This window comes from Siphateles boraxobius, unplaced genomic scaffold (genome assembly GCF_051911475.1).
Source record: "Siphateles boraxobius isolate OS27281-9 unplaced genomic scaffold, OSU_SipBor_1 12, whole genome shotgun sequence".
Lineage (NCBI taxonomy): Eukaryota > Metazoa > Chordata > Actinopteri > Cypriniformes > Leuciscidae > Siphateles > Siphateles boraxobius.
Window position 1 is genome coordinate 26,456,862 of NW_027508722.1, and position 15,348 is coordinate 26,472,209.

Here is a 15,348-nt window from a genome sequence, read left to right on the forward strand (position 1 = left end):
CACACACACACACACACACACACACACACACACACACACACACACACTCCTTTTGGCACAGTGGGAGCTTTCCTCCTGGAACTGAATGGACCAGCGTTGTAATTGTCAGTTGGGGTTTAGCTCACATGTTTGTGATGGACAGTGTCAATTGTTTGAAATGGCTTTTTAAAAAGCTTGCAAGTGTTTTAGATATTATTATTATTATTATTATTATTATGTGTATTATTTACTTATTATTATTTAATAATTATTAAGATATAATAATATTATATTATTATAATGTTTCTATTATTATATATTTAAAACTACAGTAATGCAAACAGTAATACATGTTTAATTTAATAATAATTATACAATAATAATTATTTTTTACTTAAAATAAAATAAATGTTTAATTTATAGTAAATATTATGATTAAATTCAACATTCATTGTTTTATTTTTATATTGTATTATTAAATTAAAATATAATAATGAAAGCAGTAATAATAACTGATGATATTATTATTATTATTTGGGTTAATTTCTCACCAAAATTATGTACCCTCTAGCACTTGATATTCTTTCTTTATTTGTTTTTGCCTTAAAGCTGCAACCGTGGCTTAAACAGTTGTGTGAGTTTGGGGTGGGACTACCTGTTAGTCCGAACAGTAGTAGATGGAAAACCATTTAAGAAACGAGTTTTAAAATGTTTGTGATCCTGTTTGGTGTTGCTACTTGCTAGTGGTACTGAAATGAATGCAGCGTTATAGTTCCTGTATACTCAGTAACACTCATTTGTTGTTGCAGAGCTCATTTTGCGCACCGGCACACTACTTGGTGTGATTTTCAGTGCTCATTAGGTTTCATGAGATTTTGCATGTTTGTGTATTTGTAGACCTTGTGAAGTGTGAGGTGGGGGGTACTCGCTGCTCCTGCCTCCCCCAGCGTGAGCCCCCTCAGTGGGTGGGTGAGGCTCTGGATTCCCCCGGGTCAGTCCCGCTGCTGGACGCTGGATCCATTCATCTGCCAGAGATCTTTTCTTCTCCACTACAAAGCAACACTGCTCCCCTGACAGCAGCTCTCCTGCTGTGCAGTATTTATCTATTGTGTTTAGTTAGACTCATCTGTGCTCCCTCTCCCTCTTACTCTTTCTCATTCTCTCTCTTTCCTTCCACTTCGTCTGATCAACAACAGTGCACAAAAACAAAAATAAATCTCCAAACACTCGTGTTAAATATCAGATTGGCTGGGTGCATATTGAAGGTTGGCATTTCAAGCGAGGTCGCTTTTGTCCCTCTGTGTTGTGCAGCTATTGTATTAGTTCAGAGAGTAGGTGTGGACTAATGTGTCTCTCTCTCGCTCTTTCTCTGTCTTTCTCTGTGTGAGGTTTATTTTGAAGCTCTGTTCAGGAGTGAAGACAGACAGCCCCCCCTTCTTGTCGAGCTCTTTAAGTGCACTGTTTATTAGTGCTGCTGTATTGGCAAATAATAACCCAGATACAGGGTTCGTACTTTTCTGCTCTGGGTGTTACAATGTTGTATTACGATATTTCTAATTATATTACATCGTTTTTTTAATAAAACATACTTTACTATTTTCTCACCTTTGGCGGACTGAGATTTTCTCACTGTGATTGGCTTAGAGGCATTTTTTCCTATGTCTATTCTATAGACATTGTTTGCATGCAATAATATATGGGTATAGTAAACGTTTATTAGCTCAAGGACAGAAAATTCATAGCTTCTCTGAGTAAGTAAAAAAGTATTTTTAAAACATTTGCCATAACTCTGTATCATTGATACGTATGACAGTCACTTTGTGCACTTTAAATATAAGGGAGAGGGTTACAATTGTGTTTGTCAGTATATTATATATTTTATATTATCGCTGCATGATATTGGAAGAAACACATTGCGATATTTTGTTTTTCTGCTATATATATTGCGATATGAAAACAATTTCACCAGACGATTTTAATAGCTCTATTTGTTAAGAATTAATCATTGTAGGATGATTGGGGGTGATTTTGTTGGAGAGTGCATTTATTATTTATTATCAAAATAATAAACAAATTAAAAGCATTTATAGATACAACCGAACAAAGATTGAAATGGAACAAGCAGTGCTTTGTTTTTTTAGGTAAATCTAACTATTCAGGTACAGATATTGAATCAAATTTAAAATAACACAGCATAGTCTTCACTGTATAAATTTAATGTCATTAATTTACATGCAATATGAAATACAATTTATCTTTGTTAAAGCTACAAAAGTGATTTTCTCTTTCTTTTGTTGTTTGATTAACATTTGTGACAAACAGCTGCGGGTTTAATGGGCTGCTGTCACTTTAAGACAAACTCACTATATAATCATTATACAATGGATTCATTTTCGTGTTTACAACACAACCGGCTATGTTTACAAGGACACTCGCCGAGAAGGGTATTTTAACTTTGACTTTTCTCTGTACATGTCCGTTTAAGTTCGTCTGCTTGGCTCTATGTACCCGCACAGAAAACAGAGCGCGAATTCAGTCTTCTTGCACTTGATGTTTAAACTGACACTGACAGGACTTAAAAAAACGTGCAAGTGATAAACTGTCACTGGTTAAATTTGCCGAATCGGAACCAAGCGGCAACCTACCTGTCTCTCTCTTGAAACCAACACGGAAGTGAATTAAACTGCAATTCAGCATCCAGGCACTCCAACTCGACCCAACACCCGCCTTTTTGCCCATTTTTGTTTATCCGGGAGTGACGCACGGTGACGCGTTGCCAAGATGGCGACGGCCGACTCCGCACACTTTAGGCTTCAAAAACGCTCTTCAAACCTACGGGTGATGTCATGGACACTACACTACGTCCATATTTTTTTACAGTCTATGATCGGAACCGATCAACAATGATCCATACTTGGCATCCCACATCCTGCGTGGGATGTGACTATCGTGGATGCTCACATAGCGATATCGATGCTAAAACGATACATTGTGCAGCCTTATTTTATACAGTATATTATAGTAGTATAATAAATTACATTTATTAAATAAAAACATTGCAAGTTATTTTAAAATAATTTAAAATAAATAACATAATTACCTAATGCTCATTACTTTTTAACACAGCTAACATAAACACTGTTGGCTAAAGCTAAACAACACCCCTCCCTCTTTCTTCTGTGTTTTCCACAAGCGGCAACATTCTAATCTGAAAAATGAAGCCTACCCCGAAGTGCAAAAAACTGCAATACATCGAAAATCCGCTAGGGGCAGGTCCCAAAAGGGAGCAAATGTCCATAGACCCCATGTTAAAATGTCCGTTTTCACAGCATAAAATTCATGTTTTTACAGATTGGTCCCATGGACTTTTATTGTATTTTTCGATAGGTTCCGAATGCCTGACAACTGTGAGGGGGGTGCATTTTTTTCGAACTCGTTAGTTTAGATCGTATTTAGATTTAAAATGTATGACAAATAAGGGCGTGGTTAGCTTTGATTGACAGCTGATAACGGGCTGCGCCGAGTGGAATTCCTGAAATTTGACGTCTCAGCCATGAGCTGACACAACACATCATACCACCTCTGTATCCTTTCTGAACATTTGTATTGAAATATCGTACATAAAATGGGTTGCTCTGCTATAAACTGCACTAAACGACACTGTAGGAGTACTTCGCTCAATTTTTTCCGGTAAGTGACTTCCACTTCTATTTCACGTAGTTAGCACTATTTAGCATCAATGTTTGTGGGCAGTGGCACTGCGACAGTTAGCATTAAATCGCCTCAGATAAGTTAGCGTCCGAGGTACTTTACCTTAACTTTATGGTTATAACTGACGTTTGAAACACTGTAAATGCGTCTGCCAAATGAATAAATGTAACATAAGAATAGACTGATATGTCCCACATTGGAGTGTTAATATATTTTGAGCATTTTTAATATACCATTTTAGCTTATTTTACCTAGAAGTTGCAAACACAACTCCGTTCAATCGTTGTAGTAATAACTTGTTAACTGTTCACATGAGTTTACCCGGATAGTAGCCTACCTTGCAGGATACAACTATAAGGTGTCTGAACATGCCTTTAAGAGACATACATGAACTTCACGTTACAACCACAACTTACCAGACAAATTCATATGGGTTGTACTCTTCAGCAGCTTTGCAGTGAATGTAGTAGCCATAGACTGTAAAAAGTAGGCTAGTCTGCCAGTCGATCTTACAACGTTACAGATAGCTGAGGCTGCTGCTGCTTGGCTGAAGAGGCGCATCCACTGGCCGGCTCAGTCTCACACAAAGCCCACCCTTTTACCCATATATGGATTGGCCAGAAGGTGGGCGGGGTTAGAATTTCCCAAGATTTTCAAAGATGGCGCCACCCATACCCCCCCATAAACGGCCTCAAAACCGTTATTCAGAATGTCTATTGGTGACTTCACAGATGCTTTGTCCATTTTTTTTACAGTCTATGGTTTTCCAGGGTCCTGCAGTTTCTCTCGATTTGTGAATCATTTAAAGGGATAGTCCACCCAAAAATGAAAATTCTGTCAGTAATTACTCACCCTCATGTTGTTCCAACCCCGTAAGACCTTCGTTCATCTTCGGAACACAAATTAAGATATTTTTGATTAAATCTGAGAGCTGGATCACTCCTCCATAAGCTTCTAAGGGATTGAAACTTGCCAGCCCCAAAAGTTATTAAAGACATTGTTAAAATAGTCCAAATGACTACAGTGGCTCAATCTTAAGTTTATCAAGCGACGAGAATACTTTTTGTGCGCAAAAACAAACAAAAATAACAACTTTATTTCAACGGTTCTTTTCCTTCTCTGTGGGCCTCTAGTACGTAGTGTGATAGCGTAGTGCTACGTCACATGTAGGCTCACTATTGGCCAACGCTGGTCATGTGTGTGATGCGTGTGACGTACAACACAGAAACACTTACGCTATTACACTAGTGAACTGACTCGAGGCCCACAGAGAAGGAAATGAATAGTTGAAATAAAGTCGTTATTTTTTTCGTTTTTGTGCACAAAAAGTATTCTCATCACTTGACAAACTTAAGATTGAGCCACTGTAGTTACTTGACTATTTTAACAATGTTTTTAATAACTTTTCGGGGCTAGCAAGTTTCAATCCCTTAGAAGCCTATGGAGGAGTGATCCAGCTCTCAGATTTAATCAAAAATTTCTTAATTCGTGTTCCGAAGATGAACGAAGGTCTTACGAGGTTGGAACAACATGAGGGTGAGTAATTACTGACAGAATTTTCATTTTTGGGTGAACTATCCCTTTAATGAAGGCATCACAACCAGGAAGCAGTGAAAGTTAAGGTTTGTTTGACATGTGTTGCTCTGTGACAGAAACACAGTGTGAAAGATGTTGTGCAAAACCACCTGGTGTGGTGATGGCGCAGTGGATAAAATACATGCCTTTGGTGTGAGACACCCGGGTTCGAATCCACTGTGAGACACCAATGTGTCCCTGAGCAAGACACTTAACCCCTAGTTAACCCCACGCCTCTGGCGTGCGACCTCTGAAATATAGCAATGAATGAATAGCTTTGGATAAAAGCGTCAGCTAAATGAATAAATGTAAATGTAAAAGATGCTTGCGTTCACGTGAAGACATTATATATATATATATATATATATATATATATATATATATATAGAGAGAGAGAGAGATGGAAAATAATTAAAAATATATCATGTGAAATGCGTGAAGATGAAGGTGCCTGAGGAATATTTTTTTGTCAAGCATAAATGAGTCGTTTTTTAATTTAAATCAGAATCATCAAAATGCAAAGATATCAAGAATTTTACAAAACATTTTCAGCCTTATATATTTACTTTATTAAACTGTACTTGCATTATTCCATTACAGGTACTATGTAAATGCTTTTAATTTTTTTTTAAAGTGAATAATACATTCCAAACTGTTATTTTCATGATCTCTCTCAAATATACACTATATTCCTACTATACTAGTCTTTTTTGTTTTGTATTTTGTTTACTTAAATTTCTCTGCACACCAAAGCTATGTCTCTTTTGGTCCTTTTCACGTGTTAATTTTTGACCCCTAGTAAACTCAACTCTCTCAATTACAGTTCAAAGATGCATAAATCCAGCCTAAGGCAATATTATAGACTGGATTAAAGAACGTCTGATTGTGAGATTGTTCTGAACTCTCAGCTCTGCTCATACAAAATCTCCACTCTTCATTTTCTGAGATTTGTCCTGCTATAAACTGCTCAGAGACCACTTGAATGACTTTATATATGTGCAGAACATCTTGTTTGGACCATTGCACCAGAGATAATTAGGCATTCATACACATCGATCGTGTATTGTTACTTTTGAGTTTAAAAGGGAGGTGTTCTGGAAGGATTTTGGAAAAAGAAAATGAAATAATTATACAAAGGGATAGTTTGAAAAATCAACAGAGCTAAAAAATATTAGAACACGTGTTTTCTTCCTACATTTCTCTCTCTCTCTGTGTCTGTGTCTCTGCTTGAGTGAAGGTACATTTCAGTCAGCCTGATCTCCTCTCACTCACAGCACAATGAGAGCTGTGCCCATAATGGCTGCTGGAATATCAAGCTACGGGGGGAAATGAGAAAGCAGCATCTTATGGGCTCATTCATCAAGAACTAATTGAGGCCTGGGTACACTCAAGTGCTGATAAAAATGGAGGAGTGTGTGTGTGTGTGTGTATGTAAGTGTGTTTTCTTTTGTGTTGTCAGCTGGAATGCGAGTGTGTGCATTGCCAGTGAAGAGCAGAGGAATTCTGCTCCACAAGGGATGTTTTCCTGCTGGAAGTGACTGCGTGTGTGGCGAGCAGAGGATGCGAGCAGAGGACCAATGGGGTTGTTGGGGGTGCGTGGGTAGCTCTGCATTCTAAACGGGTTGGGGGCTACGGAGGGAGCAAGGGGAGGGTGGGGGGCAGCATTAGACCTGCTTCACTGGACCTCTCATCTGGGGTTGGAGCTATTGTGCTACACTCCACCTCGCTGTATTGATTCCACCAGGCGGGAATTCTGCGCCTCTCTCTTTTTCTCTGTCTTCCCTCCCTGTTCCCTCCTTTTTACACTCTCATTTGCTCTCTGCCACCTTTTCCTTTTTCCCTTTCCCTTTCTATTTACCTGTTTCGCTCTCTTTCTGCACCACTCAGCCCATTTTTTTCCTCCTCCAGGGCCGTTTGACAGCAAGTCTTTGGAGCCTGAAGGATCATGTATACACACATCACCTTTAGCCACCTTTCAGTCGATGCTTATTGATTTTGATATCACAATGAAATATATTTTTTTCCCTGCACTGGTGATCCTTTTCTTCCTCCATCCCTCTCTTTTCAGTCTAATGTAATCAAGAGCCAAAACTGTTCCACGTTCTTCCGACTCAATCAAATTTACCTGCCTCTCGAGTATGTGCGTTTGTATGTGCTTGTGAAGCGAGGTGATGCGTCAGGTGCAAGTGTTTGTGCATGTGCTAATGTGTAAAAATATTTTTGGGGTTTTAAAAGAAAAATTATCTAAAAATGTCTAACATTAAAACATGATAATTGGTTAACTGCCACCATATATGGTGAAAAATGTGACATTTTAAATCATGAATATCTGGTGAATAACATGGCTGTAAAAAATGGTGAATAACATGGCTGTACACACTTGTTTCTCTCAGGTGTATGTGCTACTATGTCTCTGTGTAGAGTGAACGTTTGTGATGCTTGTGGGTCTGTAGAGAAAGTGTGTGTGCATGCTAATGTTTTTCTGTAGGTTTGTGTCTGCTTGTATGTGAAGTGACTTTGTGTGTGTGAACAGCTTCAGTTTTTCCGTCACTAGGTCTGTTATGTCTTGAATTTGATATTGATCTGATTTGATATGATGTCAATACGATATTGACTTCCAAGTCCTTTTCTTTTCGGAAGAGGTGAGCGTATTCATACACATGAATAAGCCTGTAATTAAATAAGCTTTTGGCAATTGTGTCATTTCAAGTTAAAAATGAAAAGGCAAAGCAAACAATCCTTACTTTAATAACTAGTGACGCTCATTACTGTTGCAATTGTGTATTGTTACACATCATAATTTTATGCACAAGGGATAGATTAGATTAATGAACAGATTAATCAGCTAATGGTTAGAGAGAGAGATTGAGGCATTTTAGTTTCACAATGTCTTTGTGGTAGGAGATCACACAAACATCACTGGTGTGTAAATAAATTTAGATTTTTAGCCAAAACTCATGATCCTTCTGATGATGATTACACAGTTTCTAGTATGTATGTAACACCATTTACCTTACACTTATCAACAAGTGATGGCGCTTCTATCAAAAAGCGCGGATTGATAGAAATGGATAGAAAATAGTCCCGATTAAAACTGAGGTATGAATTTTGACCGGCGTGTTTTTTGTGTGGTAAATTAATCAAGGTTTGAAACGCAAATCATTTTTTCACGTAAAAACGCACAGTTTTGTGGCCCCGGAAAATAACCGGGAGTACTTTATTGAAAAACTTCCAGCGGCCAGAACTCCAGGGAGGTGACAACTGAGTGGGTCAGTGTGTATGCACTATAGTGCTGGTAAGGATTGCATACAACTTCATGTCTTAAATGGGCGAACTAACCCTTTAATAGCAAGTCATTAATTTATAATGATAATATAAACACAACTTAAGTTTTGTTTTGTAGAAAGCCTTTCTTTAAAGTGAATTTTTTTTTGTATAAATCGTATCTTCATTTTAATAAATTTTTCATCAACAAATTACCTGGATTAATAAATAAGAAGCAAATATAGTAGATAGGGCTGGGTTTCGATTCAAATTTCAAGAATCGATTCGATTCCGATTCTCAAGATCTTGAATCGATTATCATTATTCGATTCGATCTGATCTGATCCGATCTTCGAGATTTAGATAAGTGTTTAAGAAAAAAGCATTTTTTCCAGCTGTTACCTGAATTACAGGACTGTAGTTATGCAACATATTGATACTATTATTATAGACATTTAACTGCAAATTAATGGAGTAATGATGGTTGTAAAGAACAATCACCCTTCCAGAGTGTTGATACAACTGCTTTCACAAACTTGCACTGGTGTAGACGACAGAGGACGCAGAGGTATTTCAGCAGCAGTACTAGGGCTATCGCGATTAGGCTACCGCAATCTTGTAGTACCGCGCTACTGACAAGTCAACCGCAGAGGATTGCAAGTAACCGCAGCAACCGCGATATTCACGTTTTTTTATAAGGCTATACCCTTCTTGTTTTGAACTTCATGCATGTGTATTGAATGTTAAACAAGTTCATAATGATAACAAACAAGACTGTTTATCGTGGTGATGTGTAGCCTACAGAGGCTTCACACAGACAGTGAATGAGAGAGATCGGCAGAGCGCGTGCAATTACCTGCGTCTGTCTTTGAAGTCATATGTATTCGTGAAAATTCGTATTGCTGTGTCAAAGGAAAGCGAATTATTTGTCGTATCATCCTTCTAACTTTCATGTCACGGGTATTTGCCATAAATGCGCGTCTGCAGCAGCGCTGGTCAGCATTCCACAGCGCGAGGAAGCCGCGGGAAAATAAAATCAGCGAGTCACGCATTGAATCAATGCATTATTGGTCTCTAATAAGTGAAGCATCAGCTTCAGCGTTACCCATGCGACGCATTGCTGCTCAGCTGAGCCTTGAAAAGTGGAACTCAAAGTTAAAAATAATTAACACATTATTTCATTACATCTCTTTTAATGAATCAGCTTTTTTGAACGTGTTCGTTGAATGAACGGTTTAATGACTCACTCAAAGCCCGTTGTCGTAACAATGTGCGCGCTGAGTGAAAGCCTTTCAATGAGCATACAGGGATCTCCCAGTCGCGGCAAGTTAAAGTTCACGGGGAAAATGTAAGCCTATTATTAAATCGATCCTCTGAGTTACAAATCGATCTTTAGAAATTATTATCAAAATCGATTCAGAATTGGTGAATCGATTTTTTCAACACAGCCCTAGTAGTAGACAATATATTCAGGATACGGAGGCGCCAGCGCGTGAACTGGAGCATGTCAACTGGAGCGCGTCTCATAAATGAACCGAAACTCAGCATCTAAGCTACTTGTCTCAGACCTATCTATAGAAAGCTTGAAATGTCTACTTTTAAACAAAACAAATAAAACCTCAAATAAATTGGCTACTCTCTGCTAATGTAGGCTAATTCATATGACGTGTGAATTTCTCTCTATAGGCGTGTTCACTACTGCGTCAAATTTTATCTTTGTAGCCAACACTGACATAGAAAACGCTAGTTTTTTAATAAACAATTCAAATGTTTCATGCATATTCACTACTTTTGCCGGTTCTTTGCGGCAAGCTTTATTTCAGGTGTTGCGTGATATCTCTGCTCCCAAGTAGCAGTGCTTCGCCTGTGCTTCCCCCCATATAGTCCGAAGTCAAAATCTGCCTAGGAAATCGCCTAGTCTTAATCTGCATTGCTATTTGTACTTGTTGTGAATAAGCAGGCCACAAGAAGTAATTAGTTTTTTTGTTTGTTGTCTATTACTCACAACATGCTATACGGCAACAAAGGATTCCATTCATTATGCTAAGCTAAGCTAGCGGCGGCGCTGCCAGACTAAGACAATGCATGCACTAAAACAAAAATGCATTTGCCCACCTATCTAAATGTAGGGGAGTGGGTGAATAACTGCAATTTCAAAAAACGGTGGAGTGTTCCTTTAAAGTCATAAAAAGATAAAGGTGAATTGAACAGCTGTCGTAAGGGGGTGCTCCAGCATCCCTAGTTCCCGCGGCCATGTATACCTATACATGCACACACACACACACACACACACACACACACACACACACACACACACACACACACACACACACACACACACACACACACACACACACACACACACACACACACATATAATTTATTTATTTTTCCAAGGGGGGAAGTGGAGTCTTTTCCCCTCTGAGAGAACACCCCTGACACACACATGCATACTTGCATTGATTTGCCAACCTGCTGTCACTGCTTGTCTGTACCGTATCTCTTAGCTACAAATCATGATTCAGAACAGGATCGGTACACACAAAGACATCCAGCACAGAGACTCAGTGGTGTCAGTGGGAGGTGTGTCGTCTTAAGCTAACCTCTGCCCTACAGGATATGACACTGATAGACAAAGTGGGATTATCTTTTCTTTCTGATCATCTGTTGCAAAGCCCAAACAAAATAGCAGCTAAAGATAAATAGTGGAATGTTAGATACACATCTCAATTTTAACGTTTTCATTTGTACATTGGAAGTAATACTGACACATGTAGCTGAATGGAAATGGGCTGTAAGGAATCAAATAAGCATACTGTATATCACAATGTGTTCCACAGAATTTCCCAATTGATGTATTGATTTCATGATTTTGCTAAATTTAGTCATATGATTAAGAATTGATAAATTATACATTTTAAGGTAACTATTTGTTGTCATACAATTGTTAAGGTGTTCTGAGAGGATGGTACTGGGGTGGGGGTGCTCAAACATTAGAACTTTTTTTAAAATGAATAAATACTTAAGCAAGGACACTTGAAATTTATCAAAAGTAAAAATTAAAACATTTATTATATAACAAAAGATTTCAAATTAATTCTGAATATTTTTTTTATTTATAATAATAAGAATGTTACTTGCAACAATCAGCCTATTAGAATGATTTCTGAAGGATCATGTGACACTGAAGACTGGAGTTATGGCTGCTGAAAATTTATCTTTGCCATTACATGAACAAATTACATTGTGAAATATTAAAATAGGAAATGGTTATGTTGAATTTTAATAATATAGCCACAATTTTACTATATTTTGAAATAAATTTATTTTCAAATAAATAAAGTCTAGGTGAGTATAAGAGACTTTAAAAACTCATTAAAAAATATTTCCACCACAAAACCTTTGAACAGTAGTGTATTTCCTGATATATGTACGTTTATTTCTCTTAATTTTATTTAATGAGGATAATGTGCCAATGTGGTTTAAAAAGTAATCTTATTTCATTATTTTCTTTGGACAAAAGTCATTTTTTTTTTGTATTACAAGTAATTTTGTCTTTTTTAGGGCAGTATATATTTTTACTGGAAAAGAAGACAAAAATACTAATTACGATAATAAACGATTAGAACCTCTGGACCACATCACTGAAGTGTGATTGTGTATGTTCACATGGACTTTCACAGCTCATTGGCTGTGGTGTGTTTTGGTCAAAATGACACTCGTCGGCCACGTAGAAATTCTTGTGACGGAGGTGAGCGTCGGAGTCAGCATTTTTTTTCCTTCTCTGTTCTTTCCTCCTCCTCCCCCCGCTGTTTAATCCATCCAGCTGCTGTCACGGCAGGGGAGCAGCCAATCTATCACGCCATCGAGACACATTCTTCTCACCTGCTCTGTGCCGGCACCGTGCCGTACCGGCCCTTTAATGAACAGCCAACATGATCCCGGCTGACAAGCAGGAAATGGATGCAATAAAGATTGTTTCTGCATGCTCTTTGCATTCCTGATAAATCACCTTACTGTTCGACAGACACCAGCCAGTGCCGCACACAAATCTGATTTCACGCAGAGAGAGACACTGAAGGAAGGGGCATCGGGCCAGGAGGGGTCAGTTCAATTTAAATGCAGGCTGGCTCAAACACGGAGCCCATGCGACTGGTGATCGTGTGTGTGTGGCGGGAAGCCCTGTGTGATGGACCCGTGACATACCTCGCACCTCAACTCATTTCTTTGGACGCTGCGGGTAGCTGCTCACACACACCCACAGCTTTAAGTCCAGGAGAGGGGTTTATTCAGTCAAGCAGACTCTGCCCACTAGAACGCTTTACTCTCTGCAATTCTGCGCCTGATACAGTCACACACCGGCCCTGCAACCTTGGACACTGCACTGTAATGAAAAATGAAAGCAGACTAGGGGCACATGGGGCGGAGAGAAGAACTGGGAGGGGGCATGAGGTGTGGGGATGGAGTGAGAGATGAGGAAGAGATGCAGATCTCTGGGCGGGTAATTTATGATCTAATCTTTTGCAGCCCGTGCCTGCTGTAAGTCACACTAGGGAGGGAGAGAGAGATAGAAAACTGGTGTCTAAAGAAGTAAGGTTGTATAGTCTCTGAATCTTGAAACTGAAAGGTTTAAATACTGGAGCCTAAGAATGAGTCATTAACTCTTTTAAATGTAGCAGACAGAGCCATTTAGATTTGGTGCTAAACAAATCGGCGTGTATTTTTTGTTCCTATCTTACTTGCCTTATTGTTACCCTATTTACTTCCTTAATGCATGTTCTGTGTATCAAAATGTAGCTACTAACTTGCTCCGTATTTGAAATGACTTTCCTTTTCTTCTGACATCAAGCCCTCTCATTTTTTGACCACTTTCTTAATGGATTTGAATGATCTTTTTTTGAATATTTTACATAGAAGTAAAATGGGATCTGTGAGAAAAAAATAAAATAAAAATGAGTGTTTATATATATATATATATATATACACACACACACACACACACACATTTTTAACGTCGACGTGAGAACATGAAACTTCAACATTTTTTAGCATAATTTTAAAGAAAATCATATATTTTTTAAACAATCTGATATTTTTTCAAACTTCTCTAATTTCATTCATAAATAAATTGCAAATTTACTTTTGTACTCTTTCTGAACACGTACATTTTATTTTCAAATGTTTTTTTCTTTCAAAATTACCTTCATAATCTTCTTTCAATTTAATTTAACTTTTAAAAAAATATCGTCCCACATTTCATTCATTATAAAACAAATTTTTTCCAAAAATTTCATACAACTTATTAAAACAAGTATTACAAATAATTTTTTTTTTTTAATTTTCCATCTTCCATTCATTTAAAAAAAAAATCTTGTTTATCTAAAATGTTCTTGTAATCTTCCCTTAAAAAAAAGGAAAGAAATTCTGTCATACACAGACCTGCCATATAAAGACACTTATTCATGATCCAATCAATTTCCAGTATATTAAATCAGAGTTTGCCCTATAGTTTTTTCCCCTCATTGAAGATCCTGTCAGGAATACATCACATTAAGGAAGTACAGTAAAATGGCTTTTGATTGCCGTTTCATCTTGACGAAAGGGTTAAAGAACCGTCCTCGGAGGACTGCATTTTTTTCAGATTTTGTCACCTCAGCGCACCAAATGCAGTTTTCTTTATGATTGTTTGTCATATGGAGAAAGGAAAAAGAGACACAGTGTTCTTTGTCTTCCTGAGAGTGCTGTTCTCTTGAGGAGCATTCAAGGAAATTGATATTGGCAGCACTGCAGTGTGTGTAACGGCAGCCATATCGACTGTGTGTGAGTGTGTGTCAGCGACTGGCAAGGTGGCGTGGGAGTCATTGCCACACTCTAGAGGCCTGGAGCTCATTTGAATGCATCCCGACACTATGACACCCCCCTTCACTGCTCACACACGCACACACAGTACTCCCTCTACCTGTTTGGGCTGCAATCATTTGCATGAAATAAGATGGAAATGGAGCCCTTATTTATTTCAGCAGAAATGAACTGTATTATTAAGGGCACCATTGTGCAAAGCACCGGCCGCTATGATAATACATTACCCAGGCTATTTCTGGAGCGCTCCAGTCACACATACTAGCTAATTTACTCCATTCTCTACTCATACCGCTACTTTGAGGGGCTGCCGCTTGGGTGGATTCATTGGAGTGTGTATATGTGTGTGTGTATATGGGTGCTTGTAGTGTTGAAACAATTCTTGCTTGTGTGTGTGGGGTGGGCAGCGCCTACATGCATGAGTGTGTGAATTATGCAGTTCTGCTGTATGTTTGAACTGAAATAATCTCTAATTCAGTGACATCACCCTTCTTATCAGCCAATAGGGTTTTTCTTTTCACCTCTGTGGCCTGTGAACAGGAAGAGCACACACTCACCATTTCCTGCTCTTCCTCATTAATGCTGACTGTTCTCTCCACTGCAGGAATGGTTTCAATAGTACACTGGCTGTACCCTGAACTCTTGGTGGATGTTTCTCAACCCATGATCTGATAGAACTGGCTTCCTTTACCTCATGTTGCAGGTATGCAGTCCATTACGAAATATGTTTCCATGCAAGTTGTTTATTTTGTCACGGATCTTTGCGTTTCAATCCAGAATTTTTTTTCCAGCCTCAAACTTTGCATAAAAATACATGGATGGAAACCCGGCCTTTGTTTTGTTTTGTTTTTTTAGACCAGGGGTTGCGATTTATGTGACACCAGGGGCAACAGTTGGCATGAAAGCTATTAAAGCAAGAGAGATTAATTTTAAATGCATTTATTTTATTTAGTTGTTTAA

The 15,348-nt window shown here is 38.2% G+C and overlaps 1 long non-coding RNA gene across 3 annotated transcripts in view; it reads left to right on the top strand.

Moving 5' to 3' along the window:
- LOC143723980 (uncharacterized) overlaps window positions 1-15,082 on the top strand; it is a 44,700-nt gene extending 29,618 nt beyond the window's left edge. For 2 of the 3 annotated variants that reach the window (XR_013197212.1, XR_013197208.1), the window contains one exon: window positions 877-1,519. This is a non-coding gene — a long non-coding RNA (uncharacterized LOC143723980). Of the gene's footprint in view, window positions 1-876; window positions 1,520-14,992 lie in introns of those variants that run through there. The other variant, XR_013197210.1, reaches the window with a different exon arrangement.
- Window positions 15,083-15,348: the final 266 nt, after the last annotated feature.